The sequence below is a fragment of the Capsicum annuum genome, chromosome 2 (assembly GCF_002878395.1).
Source record: "Capsicum annuum cultivar UCD-10X-F1 chromosome 2, UCD10Xv1.1, whole genome shotgun sequence".
NCBI classification, from domain to species: domain Eukaryota; kingdom Viridiplantae; phylum Streptophyta; class Magnoliopsida; order Solanales; family Solanaceae; genus Capsicum; species Capsicum annuum.
This window is the reverse complement of record NC_061112.1, coordinates 70,304,443-70,328,068: the sequence shown is the minus strand read 5'-3', so window position 1 is coordinate 70,328,068 and position 23,626 is coordinate 70,304,443. Positions and strand designations below refer to the sequence as shown.

Here is a 23,626-nt window from a genome sequence, read left to right as displayed (position 1 = left end):
AGATGAAATAAGATGTCCACTAGGGGATGGCGCCCTATGAAGACGAATAAAGATGTCAACTAGGGGATGGCGCCCTATGAAGACGAAAAAGATGTCAACTAGGGGATGGTGCCCTATGAAGACGAAAAAGATGTCAACTAGGGGATGGCGCCCTATGAAGACGAATAAGATGTCAACTAGGGGATAGCGCCCTATGAAGACGAAAAAGGTGTCAACTAGGGGAAGGCGCCCTATGAAGACGAATAAGATGTCAACTAAGGGATAGCGCCCTATGAAGACGAGAAAGATTAGGATTTTTTTTCTTTTTTTTTCTAGAAAAGAAAGAAAAAAAAATGCCCCAGTCTTGAATATGAGGGGTTTTATTATAATTATATTGATACGAACTTAGAATTATAGGAGTATAACAAAAAGAGAAAATTTAAGAAAACTTAACTTTGTTATACTTGTTTTTTTTTCACTATACTTCACAAGATTGCTTTTCCCCTGTTCAAGTAAAGAAAGAAAAAATATTGTGAGTTTTAAACTTGGCAGTTGGTTTGAGGCCTTGAATCCCTTGGAGGTTTGCCTTATCCTTGCCCCAACTTGATACGGTTTATTGAGCTAATTTGTTGCCGAGCTTGAATCTTCGTCTTTCAAATTCCGTTGTATTTTTGTCTGTTTCAGTATGATTCTGTTTTTCATTTTCAAATACTTCACTCGTAACCCTTATCTTAACTGGCTCCCTGTCCTTGTCAAGGTGGTGAACTCCCAACAATCTCTGCTCAATTTCACTGGGAGCCCTGGTCAATTTTTTTTTCTTTATTTTGCATTTGAATGCAAGATTTACGCATAAAAACAAAACGTGTAAGATGAAATAAGGAAAAGTTGAAAGAAGAAATAAAAGAATTATGTTAAAATAGAAGGTATTTTTAACAGTAAAGGAAGGAAGCTTATTTGAAGGTATATATTAACTTGAATGAAACATGACACACAATTTGGAGTAGACATTTGACCTTTCAAAACTATCTAATCTCGAATTAGGCTGCACCTTTCAATCAAATCAAATCATCCTTCTTGATCTTTGTCCTGTCATGATAAACTTTGTTTGACTAAAGTCATTCCTTCTAGGATTTTCTCAATTGCCCTCTCTAATTTCGATTGTCTCGTTCATCATTGTCTTATGGCGCCCCTGAGGGTTTTCACCAATAAGTTTTTTTTTTTGTTGGATATCTATATATACAACACACAAGGCTTGACATTCTCAAAAATTGATCGGAAGGTCTTTAATGGACAAAGGAAAAAGGATTTTTAGGATAGGTTACAACTTGAGAGCCATATAAAAGTGACAATAGGATACATATCTCATTTTTTATTTTTTTTTAAAGTACCAGTTTTTATTTTATTTTTTATTTTATTTTTATTTTATTTTATTTTTTTGTCGGACCGAACCCCAAGATAGGGCTGCCTACATATCCATTTAGGAATCAGGTCGAACGTAGTTCAATGCTAACACACTTTTTTTTTACTCCAAAGAGGGTAAGTAAGGAAAGGTAAATAAGGCTCGAAGGGCTGACAAGGGATTAATGACATTTAGTTAGGTAGAATGATGGCCTTTCGTCATCTCAACTTGAGAATGTTAAGCACAAATGTGTCAAATATAATATCTTTTGACTGAATCGGCATTGATAGCTTTTTCTGTCATTTTTCCGTCCAGATCCGCAAGTTGCAAAGCTCCATTTGATAATACTTGTCTAACTATGTATGGACCTTGCCAGTTTGGAGCAAACTTTCCTTTAGCCTCTTCTTGGTATGGAAGGATGCATTTTACCACAAGTTGGCCGGCCTCGAATTTTCTAGGACGTACCTTCTTATTGTAAGCTCGCGCCATCCTCTTCTGGTATAATTGACCAAAGCAAACTGTCGTCAACCTTTTTTCATCTATTAACGATAATTGTTCTAGTCTAGACTTGACCCATTCAGTATCGTCAATTTCAGCTTCACTAATGATTCGAAGCAAGGGAATTTCGACTTCTGCGGGTATTACAGCTTCAGTCCCATAGACTAGTAAATAAGGAGTTGCGCCAGTCGATGTACGGATAGTTATACGATATCCTAAAAGAGTAAACGGTAATTTCTCATGCCACTGTCGAGATCCTTGGACCATTTTCCTAAAAATCTTTTTAATATTCTTGTTTGCTGCTTCAACGGCTCCATTTGCTTTAGGACGGTAAGAGGTAGAATAATGATGCACGATCTTGAATTGCTCACAAACCTCCTTCATTAGATAACTATTGAGATTGGTTGCATTGTCTGTGACAATGGACTTTGGTATACCAAAATGACATATGATGTTCGAATGAACAAAATCCAATATTATTTTCTTCGTGACTGATTTGAAAGTAGCAGCTTCTACCCACTTGGTGAAATAGTCAATAGCGACCAGTATGAATCGATGCCCATTAGAAGCTTTTGGTTCTATTGGACCGATTACATCCACGCCCCAAGAAACGAATGGCCAAGGAGCAGACATAGGATGCAGCTCTAAAGGTGGCGAGTGAATCAAATCACCATGAATTTGACACTGATGACACTTGCGAACAAAGCGAAAGCAATCTCGCTCCATAGTTAACCAATAATATCCAGCCTGCATAATCTTCTTCGCTAAAACATAGCCATTCATATGCGAACCACATACCCCCGAATGTATCTCATTCATGATTCTTTCAGCTTCCTGAATATTAACACATCTCAATAAGTTCAAGTCTGGGGTTCGTTTGTACAGAATCTCCCCACTTAAGAAGAAACCATTAGCAAGTCTCCTAATGGTTCTTTTTTTATCTGCATTGGCGTGTATTGGATATTCTTTTGACTTTAGAAAGCGTTTGATATCATAGTACCAAGGTTCATTATCTGTTTCTAAATCAATTATATTGCAATAACCATGTTGATCTCGTATCTGTATCTCTAATGGGTTGAGATGCGTATTTCCTGGGTACGGGAGCATGGAAGCTAGGGTATCCAGGGCATCAGCCAGCTCATTATGGGATCTGGGAATATATCTAAACTCGATAGACTTGAACCTTTTGCTAAGGTCCTCTACGAACTGTTTGTATGGAATGAGCTTGATATCTCTCGTTTCCCATTCACCTTGAATTTGTTGAATAAGTAATTCGGAATCTCCCAACACCACTAGCTTGTGCACATCCAGATTTATTGCCATATTTAACCCCATGATGCAAGCTTCATATTCTGCTGTGTTATTAGTACAAAAGAAATGGAGTCGTGCTGTGGCGGGATGATGATGCTCGATCGGTGAGACAAGAACCGCCCCAATTCCTACTCCTTTGACATTGACTGCCTCATCAAAATATAATTTCCATGCATACATATCATTTTGAACTTCTTCCTCAATTGAATTTATCTCTTCATCAGAAAAGTAAGTTTGCAAAGGCTCATAATCATTGTCAATTGGGTTCTCTGCCAAATGATCGGCCAATGCTTGCGCTTTCATAGTGGTACGCGTAACATACACAATGTCGAATTCTGTAAGTAAAATCTGCCACTTCGCCAATCTGCATGTGGGCATAGGTTTTTGAAAAATATACTTTAAAGGATCCATTCGAGATATGAGGTAGGTTGTGTAGGACGAAAGATAGTGCTTCAACTTCTAAGCAATCCAAGTTAGGGCGCAACATGTCTTTTCTAAAAGAGTATATTTTACCTCGTAACTCGTGAACTTTTTGCTCAAATAATAGATTGCTTGTTCCTTTTTGCCTGTGATATATGCTGTCCTAAAACACAACCAAAAGAATTGTCCATCACTGACAGATATAGAAATAAAGGCCTACTAGGTTCCGGTGGGATCAGCACAGAAGGATTTGCCAAATATTCTTTAATCTTATCAAATGATTCTTGACATTCGTCTGTCCATTGGATAGCAGCATCCTTTTTTAGCAACTTAAATATCGGTTCACATGTAGTACTGAGCTGAGCGATGAATCTGCTTATATAATTCAGCCTTCCAAGAAAACTCATGACCTCAGTTTTATTCTTCAGAGGTGGCAATTCTCGAATGGATTTTACCTTGGCAGGGTCCAATTCAATGCCTCTGCGGCTAATTATGAAACCCAAAAGTTTTCTGGATGGAACTCCAAATGCGCACTTGGCTGGATTGAGCTTAAGATTATACTTTCGCAATCTTTCGAAGAATTTCCTCAAGTCATATACATGATCGACTCGTGTCTTGGACTTGATAATGACATCATCAATATATACTTCTACTTCCTTGTGCATCATGTCATGAAAAATAGTAGTCATAGCTCTCATGTACGTAGCTCCCGCATTTTTTAAACCAAATGGCATGACCCTGTAGCAATAAGTACCCCACGGGGTGGTGAAAGCAGTCTTTTCTGCATCTGTTTCATCCATCAGGATCTGGTGATATCCGGCATAACAATCCACGAAAGATTGGATCTCATGTTTAGCACAATTATCAACAAGGATATGAATATTGGGTAGCGAAAAGTAATCTTTAGGGCTTGCTTTGTTCAAATCCCTATAGTCAACACAAACTCTAATTTTGCCATCTTTCTTCGGTACGGGCACCACATTAGCCAACCATGTGGTGTACTGAGCGACCCTGATCACGTTCGCATTCAATTGCTTCATGATTTCCTCTTTGATTTTATCGCTCACGTCAGTTTTAAACTTTCTTTGCTTTTGCTGGACCAGTGAAAAATCAGGGTATGTAGGTAGTTTTTGGACCACCAAATCCATGCTTAGACCCGGCGTATCATCATAAGACCAAGCAAAAACATCCTTGTACTCGATCAAAATCTGAACAATATCATTCCTGATATTTTGATCCGCATGAATACTTATTTTTATTTCTCTAACCTCCTCACCAGTTCCTAAATTTATTATCTCGGTGTCATTTAAATTGGGTTTGGGCTTATCCTCAAATTGATCCAATCCTTTTTTGACTTCCTTATCAGCTTCACCTTCATCGTATTCATCTACCGTTTGGTTTGCTGATTCGAGATTAGACAACTTTTTAGGGTCTAAATATGAACTCCACGTACATGCCATGTTATTGGAGCCAGTATTAACATAACTGAAATAAGATAAAAATAAAAATTAAAAGGGGGAAGAAAAGATAAATTTACTAGAAAACTTGAATTTCATTTAGTTGAATCGGAAAGGATAGGAGGGTTAACATGAAAGCAGAGCAACTAAACTATGTGGACTACAACCCTGAGAATAGTCCAAAATACAAAAGAAAGAAAAATGAAACAACAAAATAAACTACCAAGACTCCTTCCTTGTGAGGAGAGAAGTGGCTTCCCAGTTAGTGAGCTTGATATTTGGCCCGACGAACTGCACATCTGCATGGCTAGGGCCTTTACCCATCTGAACCATGTTTATTTCATGAAACATTTCCTTGAGACCTTGACATATTTCAACCACATCCTTGTTAGCATATGGGTATTGATTTTCTTCCTTTTGAGCTTTCGTAAAAGATTGGCTAATGTGTGTAACCTGACTTGTCAATTTCCAAGCCTTCTTCTTCTGCTCTTTTGCCCATTTTCTATCTGCCGCGGTAGGCTTAAAGCCTAAGCTAAAGGAGTCGCGGCTACCACATGGATCTACAGGGTTTATAATTCCTTGCAGCGAAACCCCTAATCCTTTTCCCGGTTCATAACCATTTTGTAGCATTTGGCTAGCCACCATGATTGAAGTAGAAGAGATCTGAGGCCTTGGAATCGGCGTGCCTTCCACGACTTGATGAGCTTTCACAATTTCAAAGGCTTGATAAATGGAAGATTCACAACCCCCTTTTGTTTCGATACAGAGTGCAGAAGGATCTCGATGTATGGGAAGGTCATCCTCTCCATGTACAATGATTTCCTTATTGTCGTGTTCAAACTTAACGACTTGATGCAAAGTAGAAGGTATGGCTCTGGCCGTGTGGATCCATGGTCTTCCTAAAAGTAGGTTGTAGGAAGTATCCATGTCTATTACTTGAAAGGTGATCGTAAACTCAACTGGTCCAATAACCAAAGCAAGATCTACCTCACCAATTGTGTCTTGTTTTGCACCATCAAAAGCCCGAACGCATACATTATTGGACCGAATCCTATCTGGGCTGATTTTTAATTTTTGCAAAGTAGAGAGAATACAGATATCTACTCCTGAACCTCCATCGATCATTACCCTTTTTATGTAATATCCTTCGCATTTGATAGTCAGATGCAAAGCCTTATTGTGACCAGAACCTTCTGTGGGTAACTCATCATCAGTGAAAGTGATTCTATTTGCTTCAAATATTCTATGACCCATCCTTTCTATTTGACATACCGTAGTTTCCTTCGGGACGTATGCTTCATTCAACAACATAATCAATGCTTGACAATGTTCTTTAGAATATAGCAGCAGGGATAATAATGATATTTGAGCCGGGGTTTTCCTCAATTGATCGACAATGGAATAATCTTGGGTTTTTATTTTCTTCAGAAATTCCTCAGCCTCTTCGTTTGTGACAGGTTTTTTCATTGGCCCTTGACTATCTTTAAACTGTTTGGTCTCCTTAATTCTTCTGGAACATAGCATCTTCCCGATCGAGTCAAACCCCCTGTTTTATTTGTTTCTTCCATGACCTCTTTTCCTTTGTAAATTACCGTGGTTTTGTTGTAGTTCCATGGGATGGTTTTCAAGCTTGTCACTGGGAGCTGTGCTGCATGTTTTATGACAATTGGTTCTGTTATCTTTCTCATGTTGTTGTGCTGTTGGTCGAACCGTGTGGGACCACTCGAAGCATATAGTTTTGGCCCATCTTGTGCTATTCCCTTTAGCTTTGCAGGAACATACAATACCATCTTTTCTGAATCTCGGGGTCTTATAATGGAACTCGCTCCTTTCACGATCAGTGGTTCTCTTTGCATATACTTCAGTGTTTCACCCGGGTTTTCCTTCAAGGCGCCTATTTCTACCATTGCTTGGCTTGTTGGCCTACAGTCTCTATCGTTAAAAATCATCCCCACGACATGTGTGTTACTGTGATTAGGAAGTGGATTGTCGGTGACATTCGGTGCTTCTTCTTTTCGTATTACGATTGCGTTGCTTTCGATTAACTTTTCAATGGCTCTCTTTAGACTCCAACAGTTTTCGGTACTGTGACCTTGGACGTTGGAATGGTACTCACACCTTACATTAGGATCAAACCAACTTGCATTCGGATCCACTTTGAAAGGCAAAACAGGTTCAATCCATCCTAATTTGACCAATCTCCGCAACAGGCTCGTATATGATTCTCCAATTGGGGTGAAGTTTTCCTTTGGCCTCTATTCTCTTGTATAGTCTGTCGTAACATACGGATTACGAGGGGCTTGTAAATTTGGCTACCACGGACGAGAACCTTGTGGCGCAGGTGCCCGCCATTGTGGATGCTGAGGAAGTCAGGCATACGCTTGAGCATTAAGAACAGCAGGTTGAGGCGTATAATAATGTTGAGGAGGGCTGGGTTGTCCCTGTTGGACATGAACGTAAGGGGAGTTCCGTCCCCTTTGGGCATTACCCGGTCCTGGTGCCATCATGGATCCTTTCTCCTTCTTCTTCCGATTTCTGAAACTACCTGATCCACTCTGAATGGCTTGCGTAGTGGCCCTGAGGGTGGTTTGGCTCATGATTTTTCTTGATTTGATGCCATTCTCCACCATTTCCCCAATTTTTATTGCTTCGATGAAAGGTTTACCAACCGCGGCTAGTAAATGATGAAAATAATCGGACTCTTGAGTTTGGAGAAAAACATCAATCAATTCCTGGTCCTTCAGTGGCGGCTTGACTCTAGATGCCTGTTCTCTCCATTTTATGGCAAACTCTCAAAAACTTTCAGATGGTTTTTTCTTCATATTAGCCAGAGAAGTGTGGTCAGGGATAATATCGAGATTGTATTGAAATTGTTGTACAAAATCTTGAGCCATATCATCCCAAACGTGCCAATGGGAGATGTCTTGATCAATAAACCATTCGGAGGCTATTCCCATCAGACTTTCTCCGAAATAGGCCATAAGCAGCTCCTCTTTCCCTCCTGCTCCTCTGAGTTGATTGCAATACCTTTTTAAGTGGGCCACTGGGTCACCATGACCACTATATTTGTTGAATTTTGGGGTCTTGAATCCTATTAGCAAATGAACCTTAGGGAACATGCACAGGTCTTTGAAAGAGACGCTTTTGTGTCCTCCCAATCCTTGTATGTTTCTCATACTCTGCTCCAGACTCCTTACTTTTCTAACTATCTCTTCTCGTTCATCATTCATAATAGCCTTCTCAATCACGATATGAGACTCAGGCTGATGAGTGGGCTGATATGAATTTACGGGTTTGAATGTCAATTCAGGAGGATAGACTTGATCATGATTTAGTTCGTTGATAGACTTCTGTATCATTGATGGAGGATTTATATTAGTTGTCACGGCCAGAATAAAAAGCGAGTTGTTCGTGAATGATAGATTTGGAGAACGCATGGTGGATGTGCCAGTAGCGCTAGACACATTAGCGTATGGACTAAATCCAGGCGGATAAGGTGGATCATCGACTTGGGCTTGAGTAAAACTGGGATGATTTGCATCTGAAATGCCAGGAATCGAGGAAGGCGGGGCTTGTCCATTCGCCCAGGCCTGATACATTTCCGCAATTTGTTGCTTCAATAACCTATTCTCCTCCAAAGATGCGAACTCTCGTGGAACTAACTGATCTCGACCTTCTTCATTATCAGATTCTGTTCCATCTTTTCGAGTCATCTTCCTTTTTCCTTTATACCTTGTGTTGTACGGGTGAGAGGCCAGCTTAACCACAACCAACCACCTTACTCTCTCTCTCTTTGAAATGGAAACAAATATGTTAGGATTTAGAGCTTTTAAAAATATTGATATATTCATAATTAACTCAAATGTCATGCACCTAAGTAATTCCCTTCCTGAAATGGACTTAGGAAAACCCTCTTGTTTCATCCCGGCTTTGGTGAATTAATTTTTTTCTCATTATTTAACACCAACATCTTAAAATTTTTACTTGAAACTTGAAAAAAATATTTGATCGCACCCGCCGAGGGTTGCCTACGTATCATGTTTTACATGAATCAGATCATCACGTAGTTCATGGATATAGTAAACATATGTATATATTCGGAAATAAAGAGAATAAAAACTTGAAACAAATGCGAAATTTTCCATACATTTCCAACTGTTCTTAAAACAAAGCTTTAATGAAAGGAAACTAAAATTATCTAAAACTAGAACAGACTCAGAATGCTGGAGAAATACTAAAAAAAACCTATAAAGAAACTAACTCTAAGAAAACAAGGACTTTAATAATTATCATCAAGATGCCTTCCAAAGATGTCTTGCAACTTAATCCTCCCTCAGACTTGAGTAGATCCTAGATAATGCTTTTGGCAGATGTGGAGCGAGAGGGCGTGCCTGACGGCCCAGATTTTCATCACCTTGGTGAAGATACTTAGCATAAACATTAATCAAGGTTTCACTGAGCTGAAGTACTTCTCCCCTTGCCTCGATCATACTCTCATGGCAGTTTTGCACCCAATGCTGCGTAGTGCAGACGGTATACTTTAGGTCTTCTTCTTGTTCATGAAGGTCATCGATCTGATAGTGAAGCGCCTATCGTTCGGTCATCCACTGGTTTTTCTCAACTTCAACTTCCTTCTGAAAAGTCGTGAAGCGTCTCGCTATTTCTCTTTCCCGTTCCATGGAAGCTTTTAGCTGAGCCCGAAGCTTCGACTGAGTACTTGTCAGCGAGGCCTTCTCTTTCTCAAAATCACTCGATTGTTACTCCATAGCACCGGTGGCAATAACCAGGTCTTCTTGTAGGGCATGCATGACGACACGATTCTCTCTCTCAATCTCCTTATGAGCCGACCTAATTCTGGCCTCAACTCTCGCCTCATGGTGAACCAATTCTTCTTTAGCCCTTTCTAAATCATTATTTAAGACGTGCAGAGTAGACCGATAGTTCTCTTCAACCTCTCGTCGAGCTTGCTTAATTCTGACTTCGATCTCCGCTTCTCGATCCACCGACTCTCTGGCTGACCTTTCTGGCATAGCTTTAGGAGAAGGCTGGTCATGAAACCATGGAAGATACCAATATTCTACCTCGCCCTTGTCGCGGTCTTCCACCATGTGATCAAAACCTGAAAGTACACATCCTCCCCAAATCTTAAGTATCTCAGTCTTCCTTAGAGGGATGTCAGGGGGGAATTTGTACATGAACTCTTTCATATCCTCAACTGGCGGTATATGCTGACGTTGACCGAATTGTCGCATGACTCTTAGTGGCACGTAGGGCTGAACACCTCGGAGACCCATTAAGACGATGAAGGGTCGGAAAGTAGACATATATATCACCTTTTTTTAGGGGAACCAATGGTAATTCCACATTATCTTGTCCGCCGTCAACCCCTCCAAGTACTCCTTCCAAGCTCTTATTCCTTCAGGAAAGTTTTGGTCCTCCATCCTCTTCTCATGGCCCTTGATATAATCATTCCACTAGACTTGAAAATCCACAACAAATGGATGGTAACGAATATGCTCGAGCATCCATAACTACAATAGAATGTTACATCCTTCAAAATAGTCCGCTCCATTTTTGCACATCGTCAGGGCCCGATAAATGTCTGCCAAAATCATGGGCACGAGGGTGACCTTAGGATTCTTCTCAAAAGCGGTAATAAACGCAGCCAGATTGGTGCTGATTTTTCCTCCTCTCTTTGGAAATACCATGATTCCCAAAAAAGCCACTATGAATGCTTCAGAACTGTGTTTTTTCCAGGTTTGGTAGCATCCCCCGTTGTTAAGTTCTGATTTAAACAACTCGAATCCCCTTTCCTGACCATATCTTTCGTATAAAAATTCTAGACGAACCCATCCATTTTCTAGGCAGCCTCCTATGTTCTTCTTTTTTATGCGCAATAGCTCAAAAAATCTTTCAGAAGTGACATGCTTCGGTATCATGGGCTCTCCTCGGAGAAGGTTCTTTCCCTTTCCAATAAATGCCCCTATTTTCTCTAGTGTGGGAGTAAGCTCAAAGTCAGAAAATCGGAATATGTTGTTTGAAGGATCCCAAAACTGTACCAAAGATTCTATCACGTCTCTTCGTGGTTCAACATTCAACAGACTCCTTAAAAATCCCAAGTGTTTATATACTTCTCCCTGTCCATAGTCAGTCATATTGTTATACCATATCCGCAATAGCTTTGGAACTTTATCCAACACCATGAAATGGGGTACTTCATCATCCCTCGGCCTCTTGTCACTCCTTCTAACTGAGTTCATATTTCCCTATAGGATAATGATGGCAAATAAGAATTCTATTTTAAACCTTCTAAAGCAGGATAAAAATAATTTTTGAAAGAAGTAGACGAAACGACACGGAATAAGATTTCAAAATGAGCATGAGAAAATAATAACTGACAAAACAGGAAGTATCTAAGTCTTCTAAAACATCCTAGAGTAGAGACGATAATTTGATGACGTTTGAACCAGACATATCAGAAATAATTAAATTATTAAAACAAAATAGTGGACCAAATTATTTAAAAAAAAGTGTTTGACAAAAATGGGCTCTATGATATTCCTAAGAAAGATTTTAAAACCAAAGAAAACGGACATAACGAGACCACGATGTTAAAACGACTTAATCTTTACAAAAAAAGTTCTATGTAAAATATTATACATTTTCTGAAATAAATCCTTAAAAAAAAATTTTATTTAACCCCTTTTCAGATCAATTAATTCACTTAAAAGCCGGTCAAAATTCGATATGGCGTTTCCTATAATGCAACAAGTAGCACAAAAAATGTACATGATGGTCTCAAAAGGTGACACCTGACCTAGACGGACCCGACCCCAGGGTCGAGCCCCACTAAGTCAAAAATACACGTGATACAAATAAAACGCAGTCTATTAGGGATAGCCATGTCTAAGTTCCAGTTATGTTAGGTTTAACCTGGTGGAGTTAGGGATCTAGACTGTCAATGAAATGAGCGGACAACTCGAGTCGGCAAGGGACAGCTTTACCGGTAGCAGGGCTTTCCGGCCTCACTGTTGGTCCCTTTCCGTCCTAAATCATGGGTGACTACAGAATCCTTCCCAAGAGTGTTGCCGCATCTCTGGTATCTTAAGCTCAGGAGCGTATATCGCATCTCCGAATATACAGTATCTCAGAAGACTCAGATAGGTGCGCGAGAGAAGAAAGTTTATATTGCAATTCAAATAATATCAAAGCGATAAACATGTAGGCAAAGAACACATTTAGGCCAACAATATACAATATCAAAATTAAATAAAGCCAATTAAGTCAATATAAAAGCTCGAATTCTAGTTATGTCCCCAGCAGAGTCGCCATCTGTCACACCCCTATTTTTCACCGCATCCGGTCCCGCTAGGGAGTTGGTTTTAGAGAAAATGGTTTTTTCCGATTAAAGTGACGTTTCAAAAAGGGATTACTTTACTTACAGAGTCGCCACTTGGAATTGAGTTTAGGTGCTCCAAGTCACCTTATTGAATCCCTATTCGAAAGGAAATAACTCTTCAATTTTTTATTTTTTCATCTGCGAACTAGAAATCCGGATAAGGAATTCTGTTGACCGAGGGGAAGGTGTTAGGCACCCCTCGAGTCCCGTGGTTCTAGCACGGTCGCTTTAATGACTTACGTCTGGCTTAAATTAGTTATTTTTTGGATTTATAATATTTGTTAACCCAAAAGTTATTTGCCTCCCGCTTTTAATTTATTTTAAAATTATTTATTATATTGACGTGTGGCTTACCGATAGCAGTACTATCCGGCCTCACCACAAATTTTGGCACGTTTCTCGCGCCTTTACGGCATTTATGGCTCGTTCTCATTTTCCCCAAGTCTAATCAAGATTTTAACATGTAAAAAAAATTATCCATCCCGATTAGATCGGCTTTAAAATGATATGTTAATTTAATTATAACTATGGTTGGTAGCAGGGCTTTCCAACTTCATCGTTAATTTTCACCTGTATAGTAAACTTTTAAATTTTCTAGAGATTAAAAACCTATCTCACTCAAATTTCACACAAATTAATTGATTAGGCCTTAATTTAAATTTAGGCCCAATATTCTAAAACATAAATAAATATTTCAATTAAACAAAAGTGTCAATTCTAACTTGATCAAGATGAGTAAAAAGAACAAAAATTAACGTCATACCAGTTAGAACTTCACGTAAACAATGGTTGATTAAGTAAATCTAATCAAAATATTATATTCGTTAAAACTTGATGTGAATTTTCTCTTGACAATATTAATACCCAAATACAATCAAAAGATTATCACTTTTCCCCAAACCCTTTTCAATTAAAATAAAACTTTTACCTATGGAAACTTAAGCAAACAAACTATAAAATAAATGGCCCCATACGAGTAGAAAACACCGCTATAAACTACATGAACTAAATTTATTCTCGTATTCTTAAAAGTGGGAACAAAATGCATTCCATTTCTTACTACTTTTCTTTTTACATCATTTTTTTTTTTTAGATTTCGTCGAAGATGCTTTATGATTCCTTTGTTAGCAAACTGACAACTACTAAATGGAATAACACTCCAATGGAAAAAATACGTAAATTTACTACTACGTTTCACTTCTAAAAATATGCTTTTAGTATCCCCTCGTAAAACCAAATTTCTTTTCTTTAAATTGACATAACGAAATCTGTTTATCCTTATCAACTTAAGCAAAATAGACAAACCACAAGCATATAAGAACTTGAATAAAACAATGGAAGATTGATTTTTCATATTGGTACGTCATACTACAGGAAACATCAAAATTATTAAGATAACTTTATTCATGCTTGGATTTTCATGAAAATTTACATAAAAAAAAAGTTAAACCAGAACCTGAGTAGCAACTTAGACCAAGTAATGTAGCAAGGAACCTTTCCCCGAAAACGTCGAACGGAACTCCAAACACTAAACCCAACTTTTCCTCTTTTCTACCCCTTTTTTGGGTTTTTTTTTTACGTTTTCCTACTGTTTTTTCTTGTTTTTTTTTTTTGGTTTCTTCTTCCGTTCCTTTTCGTTTCTTTGGCTTTCTTTTCTTTTTTTTTTCTTTTTGTTCCCCCCTTCTCTGTATTGTGTGCATATGTGTGTTATATATAATTAGTGTATGTCTGTGTTTGTGTCGTGTGTGTGTGTTATATATCGTGTGTGTGTGTGTTTGTGTCGTGTGTGTGTGTTATATATCGTGTGTGTGTGTGTTTGTGTTACAGAAAAATTGGCAGATAATGGGGGAGAGGTTTTTTAAAAGTGGGACTTGTGGGGTGGTTTGGGTAGTTTAGTTTTTTTTTTTTAATTATTATTATTATTATTATTATTATTATTAATAATAATAAAATAAAAAATATTAAAAACTAATAAAATATAATATAAGCTAATAAACTAGTCTTAGGAATATGATTAAGAAAAATTAATATCACAACATTCTTTATTAAAAGTTGAAAGAAGAAAACAATTATAACTTAGAAATTTTTTTTTTCTAAAAAAAATAAAAAATAAAAATAAAAATAAATAAACCATAAAATAAAAACTTATTTAAAATGTGGTTTTCTTTTTTTTGTAGTTTTCAAAATTTTTAACAAACCTCAAAGAATAAGATAAATTTAAAATGCCTAAAATAAATTAAAAAAATTAATTGAACATTAAAATGGTACAAAATATTAGGTTTGGGTCAAAGGTGTTTACAACATAAACCTGAATATATAAATTAATATTTTTAATGGTCTATACAATAATGTTGAGAAGCAGCTTCAAAAATTGAGCATATTTTACAGAGTTCAAGACATTCAACAGTAGACCAGCGCTTAAGATAGACAAATCTCTGCAAAAAAGAAATATAATCTTGAGGTTGATTGCCCTCTCTTTTTCTTATATCATTGAAATTATTCTATTAGTACTCCCGCAAAATACCAAACTTGTCACCTCAAGCAACCCGTACCTCCTCCTTTAGTCAATCTATAACCACATTATATAGATCTCGTGTTGAGCTAGGGATCTTCCGCAAACAGCCTATCTACCTCACCTCTGGGGTAGAGGTAACGTCTGCATACATTCTTCTCTAGTATCAACCACTCTCTCAACCCCCAAACACATAATTAACAGCTTGTTGGATAGTAGCTACACGTTATATTATGTTGTTTGTTTTTATTGATACTTATATTTTACTGTGTTGTATCGTTAATTTAATCGTTAAGTAACAACAAAAAGTATTATTTTTTGTAACGGCTGACTTGATGTGATAGTTTCATTACCCTTTTCTCTCTTCATTTTATTTTTACTTACTATTTAATAATCCTATTATATCCTTTACACTACCTTTTTATAGTAGCTCTACCCCAAACCCTACTTCTCTGGTAGTTTTATTCATCAAATTATTGATGTGTGAGATTATGTAACGACGGAAAACAATACAACAGAATACAATATAACATAAAACATTATGAAATAATACATAATAACCATCCATACAGAGTGTTAGCAACTACATTTCTAGGGTATAATAGTAGTGCAACAAAGTGAAACATGACAGAAAAGCAAAACAATAGAAGCAATGAGAAAAAGATGTCGTTGGCGTTTTAATGAAGCCAGTTAACATCTAAATACAAGTGAGTAGACACATGTAGAGGCTTGAGGAATTGAGAATCATATACAGAAGGGTGAGTGAGTGTATGAAAAATAATCAAAAATTGATTTAGTTCTATGCACCGTCGTTTTTGTCCCATTCAGTACAACTTACCATGTTTTCTGTATCATCATGATTTATCCCAGTACAACATACCATGCTTCTTGTATCATCATAAATAGATGTTTCCTTCATCATCAATGTTCAGTTCATTTATGAATACAAGAGGCACTCCTTTAGCCTCAGTTGCCAAAATTTCTATCCAACAGAAAAAAATGTTAAGTGATCTATTTAAAATAAATACAGAGAAAGAAAAAACAAATTGATCAAAATTAAAGTTGCAAGAGAATTATACTTGAAGTTGTAAAGGTCTAATGACAGAAAATTTAAGGTTTTCTCTATTTGAAAGACCAAGAGATCAACATCCTTGGCTTGGTCTCGGAGAAATAAGCTCAATTTAGAGACCACATCTTTCTGGCGGCATGCTTTAAGTAGGAACTCTTTAAGATCCACCATGCACTATATATCCTATTTTTAGACAATCATAACCAGAAAAACATCGAATATGCGAGAACTCAAGGAGTACATAGTACCAACAATCAACTATAAGCATTTAGCACTGGACAAACAAAATGGAAACACAAAAGTATCTCTGGACTCAGATGCCAAATTTGACATCATAGACCGGATAACATGGTGACAAAAGTATAGCATGACATGGATGTATCACACTAAGTGTTAGCTTCTCACCTTATATCTCCCCAAGTTAAGAGCAGTGAATATGGGGTAAATACCATCATCTTCATTATTCTCTATTTTAACCACAGTTCCTAATATGGATTGACTTAGTATTACATCCACAAAACCACTCAAATCCTATTGTTATCATCAAGGTAGGTATGCAGAAGTATTTTCACTCCATGGAAATCACTTAGTTTTAGATCAAAGAACTCAAATATGCTTGAACAGTTCACTTTCAAAACCAAAAGAAAAGCCATTAGTGTACTTACATGACATATGAATAATCATTTACCAGCAAGGAGTAATGAGATGTCTTACATAAAATTCTTCATCATCCGAAGAACTGGAATTTTCACTCTTGTCTATTTGTCCATGATTTACCATCATTCCACCTATGAAAGAAAATATTCAGCAGAAGCGAAGAATTGTGGAGATTGTATTTTGGTCTGATAATATTTGTTATTTCGGGTACACAATCTGTATTACGTTAAAACAACTTCAACTCAAGTTCAAGATTAAATCAAGAACACTTATGAAGTTTTTCAACACCTTCAACACAAGTTCAATATGAACTACCAAAGAAGTATGTTATTTTATTTTAAAGAAAAAAGATGAAGCAGAATAAGTCAAGTCCTCCGAATTCACGGAGTGTTCTTAAGGAAATAATTCCCCTCAAGTATCCGAGGTTATGGAATCCCCCCCCCCCCCAAGATAAAATGGCTTCATAACTAGAATGTAGTGGTACCTCAAACTTTCTAGTTTTCTTCAAACTCACTCAATGGGAGATGATCACACAAATTTTAGAAGCAAGAGAAAGGTTTTATGCAGAAAAATGCATACTAAACTTGTGGAAAAAATACAGGTTTATAAAGCCATGAAGTGCTTCTTCAAAAAGGAGGCAATGGTTTATCGGAAAGGTGTGTATCATTTCACATTCCGAAACAACATGACTTTTCTGAACAGCCACAACTGACCGAACAGTTACCCCTTTTTCGAAATAGCGTGTCTTTTCCTCGAAGGGTTATGTCCCTCCATTTTCCATTCACACCAATTGAACCCAACAATCCCCACATGAATTGGGAATGACTATTCTTTGTAAAAATTTACAGAAAAGTATGTGATTATCAAGCAAAGACTGATTGCATCTGGATAAGTGGGTTTCCCTTTGAACTTTCCGTAGTGAACATGCATCGAATGCACTCGGTCAATCGGTAGATTTGTTATCTTTAAATCGTCGAGCTAATGTACAACTAGACAATACATGTCACACAACCAGCCTTTTACCATTTATGGTTCGTACGGTTTTGTTCGTTTCAAACATGAATACATCCCGGTTGCATGAGAGTTTTGAGAATAGGCCTTTACTAACATTCTCCTAGAAGCTGCTTCTACTTCGCCCTCACATAAGTGATTTCTAAATGTTTAATCCAATAGATTAAACTATTTGGTTAAATCTGCCAAATTTAGATAATCATTAAAAGACTTTACACCATACGTCTTATCCTTATTTACTAAACATTATCTACATCATGAGAATGGGTTGGGTATATTGACAATGTTGAACCTGTCAGACATAACTTTGTTTGATCTCCTTGAACCTAGCTCTTAGAATCTCCAGTCTGCTAGGTAGATTTACCGCCATGCTGACTTGTCCTAGGCCGTAAACCCACTTTATTGGATGTTCTCTCAACTCCCTATCTCGATAGACCTTTTGTAAGTGGATCCGACATATTATCCTTTGACTTCACATATTCTACATTAATAATTCCACTAGAGAGAAGTTCTCTAATAGTATTATGTCTCTATTTTATGTAATGAGATTTATCGTTATATACATACTGGTGCCAATGGTTGGGCACCACCTATTGCCACTTGACTATCACAGTGTATACATACTAGTGCCAATGGTTGGGCCAATAAGGAATATATTTCAATAATTTTAGGAGCCATTCAGCCTCTTCACCGGCTTTATCTAATACGATAAATTCTGATTCCATTGTAGAGCGAGCAATACATGTCTATTTGGATGATTTTCAAGAGACTTCTTCTCCACCTATAGTAAATATATATTCACTCATGGATTTTACTTCATTTAATCCGGTGATCCAATTTTCATCACTATATCCTTCAAGTACCGTTGGATATTTACTATAATGCAAAACATAGTATTGAGTGTATTTAAGATAACCCAAAACTTTTTTCATTCCCATCCAATAAGTTTTATTGGAATTACTCATGTACCGACTCAACTTCCTAATAGCACATGCTATGTTTGATCGTGTACAATTCATGATATACATTAAACATCCCAGCACTCTTGCGTATTCCAGCTATGAGTCACTTTTACTTTTATTTTTTTGAATTGCGAAGCTCACGTCTAATGGAGTCTTGGCAATACCAAATTCCAAATACTTGAATTTGTCAGGTACTTTTTTAATGTAATGAGACTGTGACAATGCCAACCCTTGTGGAGTTTTACAGATTCTTATTCCTAAGATCACATCCGTAACTACAAGGTCTCTTATATCAAACTTGCTCTCAAGCATTCGTTTTGTAGCATTTATGTCAAAAATATCTCTACTGATGATCAACATATCATCCATATACAAATAAACAATGATCTTGTGATTTAGAGTGTCTTAAATGTAAACACATTTATCACATTCATTTATCTTGAACCCGTTTGCCAACATGATTTGGTCAAACTTTGCATGCCACTGTTTAGATGTTTGTTTTAGTCTATATAGTGACTTCACCAGTTTGCACACCTTCCTTTCTTTACCAGGAACCACAAAACCCTCGGGTTGTTCTATGTAAATTTTTTCCTCCAATTCTCCATTTAGAAATGTTGTTTTCACATCCATTTGATGGATTTCAAGATCATATACCGCTGCCAAGGAAATTAACATCCGAATTAATGTTATCCTTGTTACTAGTGAGTATATATCAAAGTAATCAAGACCTTCTTTTTGTTTGAAGCCTTTTACTACAAGTTTTGCTCTGTATTTATCAATAGTATTATCCACTTTAATTTTTCTTTTGAAGATCTATTTAGAATCTAAAGGTTTATTTCCTGGAGGAAGATAAACCAACTCCCATGTATGGTTGTTTAAGATTGAATCAATCTCACTATTGACTGCCTCTTTCCAAAAGGATGAGTTTGAAGACGACATCGCTTCTTTAAATGTTTAAGGCTCATTTTCTAAGAGAAATGTTACAAAATTCGATCCAAATAAAGTAGATGTTTTTTGACGTGTACTATGTCTTGGATTCTCATCATTATGTACATCCTCACTTGGTTTATCTCGAGGTCGTTTAGACCCCCTACTAGACTGTTCATATCTTGTTTTATACAGATAAATATGTTAAAGAATTCAGTATTATCTGACTCAATTATTGTATTTTTATTGATATTCGGATGATCGGATTTATGAACCAACCAACATGCTTTACTGTTTTTAGCATATGCTATGAACACGCAGTCCACTGTCTTAGGTCTTATTTTCACCCTGTTAGGAATAAGAACTTGGACTTTCGCTACACACCCCCACACTTTGAAATATTTCATGTTGGGTTTCCTTTCTTTCCATTTTTCATATAGAATTGATAGTGTCTTACTATGGGGCACTCTATTGAGTATTTGGTTAGCTATAAGGATAGCTTACCCCCATAAATTTTGCGGTAAACCTGAACTTATTAGTAAGGTATTCAGCATTTTCTTTAAAGTTTGGTTTTTCTTTCCGCAATTCCATTAGATTGAGGTGAATATGGGGTCATAGTTTGATGGACAATTCCATTCTCTACACATATTTTCGCAAAGGGAGATTCATATTCTCCACCCCTATCACTTCTTATCGTTTTGATTCTTTTCTGTAACTGATTTTCAACTTCTATTTTATATTGCCTAAACGCATCTATTGTTTCATCCTTACTGTTTAGAAAATAGACATAACAGTATCTAGTGCAATCGTCAATAAAAGTTATAAAATACTTTTTCACTACGAGATGGTGTTGACTTCATATCACAAATGTCAGTGTGTATTAAGTCTAAGGGATTAGAATTTCTTTCAACAGACTTATACAGATACTTAGCATACTTTGATTTCACACACGTTTGACATTTTGATTTATTGTACTCAAAGTTCGGCAAAACTTCTAAGTTAATCAGCTTTCGTAAAGTTTTATAATTGACATGTCCTAATCGTTCATGCCACAAATCATTAGACTCAAGCAAGTAAGAAGAAACAGAACTTATTGATTTCAACATTCATTATATTAATCTTAAATAGGCCCTTAGTGAGGTAGCCTTTTCCTACGTACACTTCTCCTTTACTAAGTATAATTTTTTGGAAAACAAATACACATTAAATTTATTTTTATCAAGAAGTGATACAGAAATCAAGCTCTTCCTTAACTTCGGTACATACAGGACATTGTTAAGAGTCAACACTTTGCCTGATATCATTTTCAAGCAGACTGTTCTTGTTCCTTCAACTTTTGCAGTTACAGAGATTGTCATGTAAATCTTTTCTTTGCCTTGAGCCGGAGCAAATTCAGCAAACAACTCTTTATTTGCACAAATGTGGTGGGTGGCACCAGAATCTATCCACCATTCTCGAGGATTTTCTACTAAGTTACATTCCGAAAGTATGACACATAGATCGTCTATTTCGTTCTTGGATTCAGTCATATTTGCTTGATCCTTCTTTTTGCCTTTCTTTGGGGCATGACAATCTTTAGACTTGTGGCCAATCTTGCCACAATTAAAGCATCTTGAATTTCTTCTTAGGCTGATTGCTTTGTTTTTCAGCTTTCTTTCACTACTTTGAGTTATTGGGGTCATTTTCTACAATGTTAGCCCTATTCATTGCAGAATTTTCTTTAGACCTCCTCTTTGTGACTTTATTATCTTCTTTAATGCGCAGCCTCACAATGAGATCTTCAACTGTTATCTCCTTTCGTTTGTGTTTCAAGTAATTAATGAAGTCCTTCCATAAAGGTGACAACTTCGCAATTATCGCATCTACTTGAAATGCCTCGTTCATAACCAAACCTATAACAAAGTTTATGTGAACATTAAGAACATTTTTAACATGTTCAAATAAGGTATTCATTAAATTTATACCTTCTGCAAGGAGATCGTGGATGATAACTTGCAACTCATGTACTCGAGAAATGACAGTCTTGCTATCGATTATTTTGTACTCAAGGAACCGTGCAACATAGAATTCTTGGTTCCCGCATCCTCAGTCTTATATTTTTTTCAGCGCATTCCACAATTCTTTAGATGTCTTCATTACGCTCAAGACGTTGTACAAGTCATCTTGGAGGCCGCTTAGGATGTAATTCCTGTATAGAAAATCAGAATATTTCCACGCCTTTGTTACAACAAATCGCTCCTGGACCGAAGTTCCTTCGAGCACTTCTGGAGCATCTTCTGAAACAAACCTTTGAAGACATAAGTTTGTTAACTAGAAGAATATTTTTTGTTGTCACCTCTTGAAATCAACTCCAGAAAATTTTGCAGGCTTTTCCACTAGTGCCATAGCGGGTGACGCATTTGTGCGACTGGTTGTGGCAGCATTAGTTGCTGCAACACTTGTCACACCATTAACATGATCTTCTGTAGTTATTTTTTCTGTCATAAAAAGACAATCAGCTTTAGTATAAAATTATACTTATTACAAGTTCGGAGCAATTTATAAATACTACTTGTTTCTAGTTTAACAATAAAGTTTTTGTGTCTTCCAGTCGTTAACCGAATGACCTTTAACTAGTGATGAAGATTTTATTTCTTCAAATCACTTGTTCAGTCAAACGGAGTAGAAAGCTTAAAGCTTTAATCTCCAGAAACCAAATAATACATATTATGAAAAAAAAACCTCTAGTGAAAAGAAAATTTCACCAAACAAGCGAAAAAAAATTATTTGTTCCCCAAATTTATTTTCTTATGATTGTTGTTTTGGGTACACAATCTGTATTATGTCAAAACAACTTCAACACAAGTTCAAGATTAAATCAAGAACACTTATGAAGTTTTTCAACACCTTCAACACAAGTTCAATATGAATTATCAAAGAAGTGTGTTATTTTATTTTAAAGAAAAAAGATGATGCAGAATAAGTCAAGTCCTCTGAATTCATGGAGTGTCCTTAAGGAAATAATTCCCCTCAAGTACCCGAGATTGCGAAATTTTCCTTCCAGAATAAAATGGCTTTACAACCAGAATGTAGTGGTACCTCAAACTTTTTGATTTTCTTCGAACTCACTCAACGGGAGACGATCACACGGAGTTTTTAGAAGCAAGAGAAAGGTTTTGCTTATGCAGAAAAATTCATACTAAACCTGTGGAAAAAATGCAGGTTTATATAGTCATGAAGTGCCTCTTCGGAAAAGAGGCAATGGTTTATCGAAAAGGTGTATCATTTCGGAATAGTCATGTCTGTCTATTCCAAAACAACATGTCTTTTCTGAACAATCACAACTGACCGAACAGTCAGTCCTTTTCCGAAACAGTGTCTTTTCCTTGAAGGGTTGTGTCCCTCTATTTTCCATTCACACCAATTGAACCCAACAATATTTTCAAAAGAAGTGAAATTGGGAAAGTAAAAAGCTTTAATATATGACTCAGTGATAACATATGGAAGTGCCAAGACACAATTACGTAAATGCCCTTCGCAGTCACCCCTAAACCTTCACTTATATATAAGTTAAAAATGAATTAAGCAATACCAACAAACATCGTATTATTGACCTCTTGGATATATTGTGCGCCTATCAATTTTTTTGGCTTGTCTTGTCGAAACACACACATAGTATTTGGATTTTTTTTTCTTTGATGACTTTTGATTTTCCACGAAAATAGTAATTCTGCATAATAATATCTCCAGCAAATAATTTGTATACCTACCCATTATATAAAGCCCTATTGTTTGTTGGTCACAAAGGTCGAAATATCAATGCAATTTGGCCTAAATGTTTATTGGCCTACCATTTAATTCGTATAGTAACAAAATGTGACAAATAAAAACCCTACAAGTTTAAAGTTTTAGCTAATTAATTGCCACCTAAATTAATAAACAAGTCCATATCATGTTTGGCCTATCGATTTTGACCACTGAGAAAATCAATTATGATAGCATATATAACTACTTGTGATCTAGTCATAATATAATGAAGTTAAAAT

At 36.6% G+C, this 23,626-nt stretch overlaps 1 pseudogene; it reads right to left on the bottom strand.

Moving 5' to 3' along the window:
- Window positions 1-21,130, bottom strand: part of LOC124896182 — a 27,692-nt pseudogene extending 6,562 nt beyond the window's left edge.
- Between the last annotated feature and the right edge of the window lie 2,496 nt (window positions 21,131-23,626).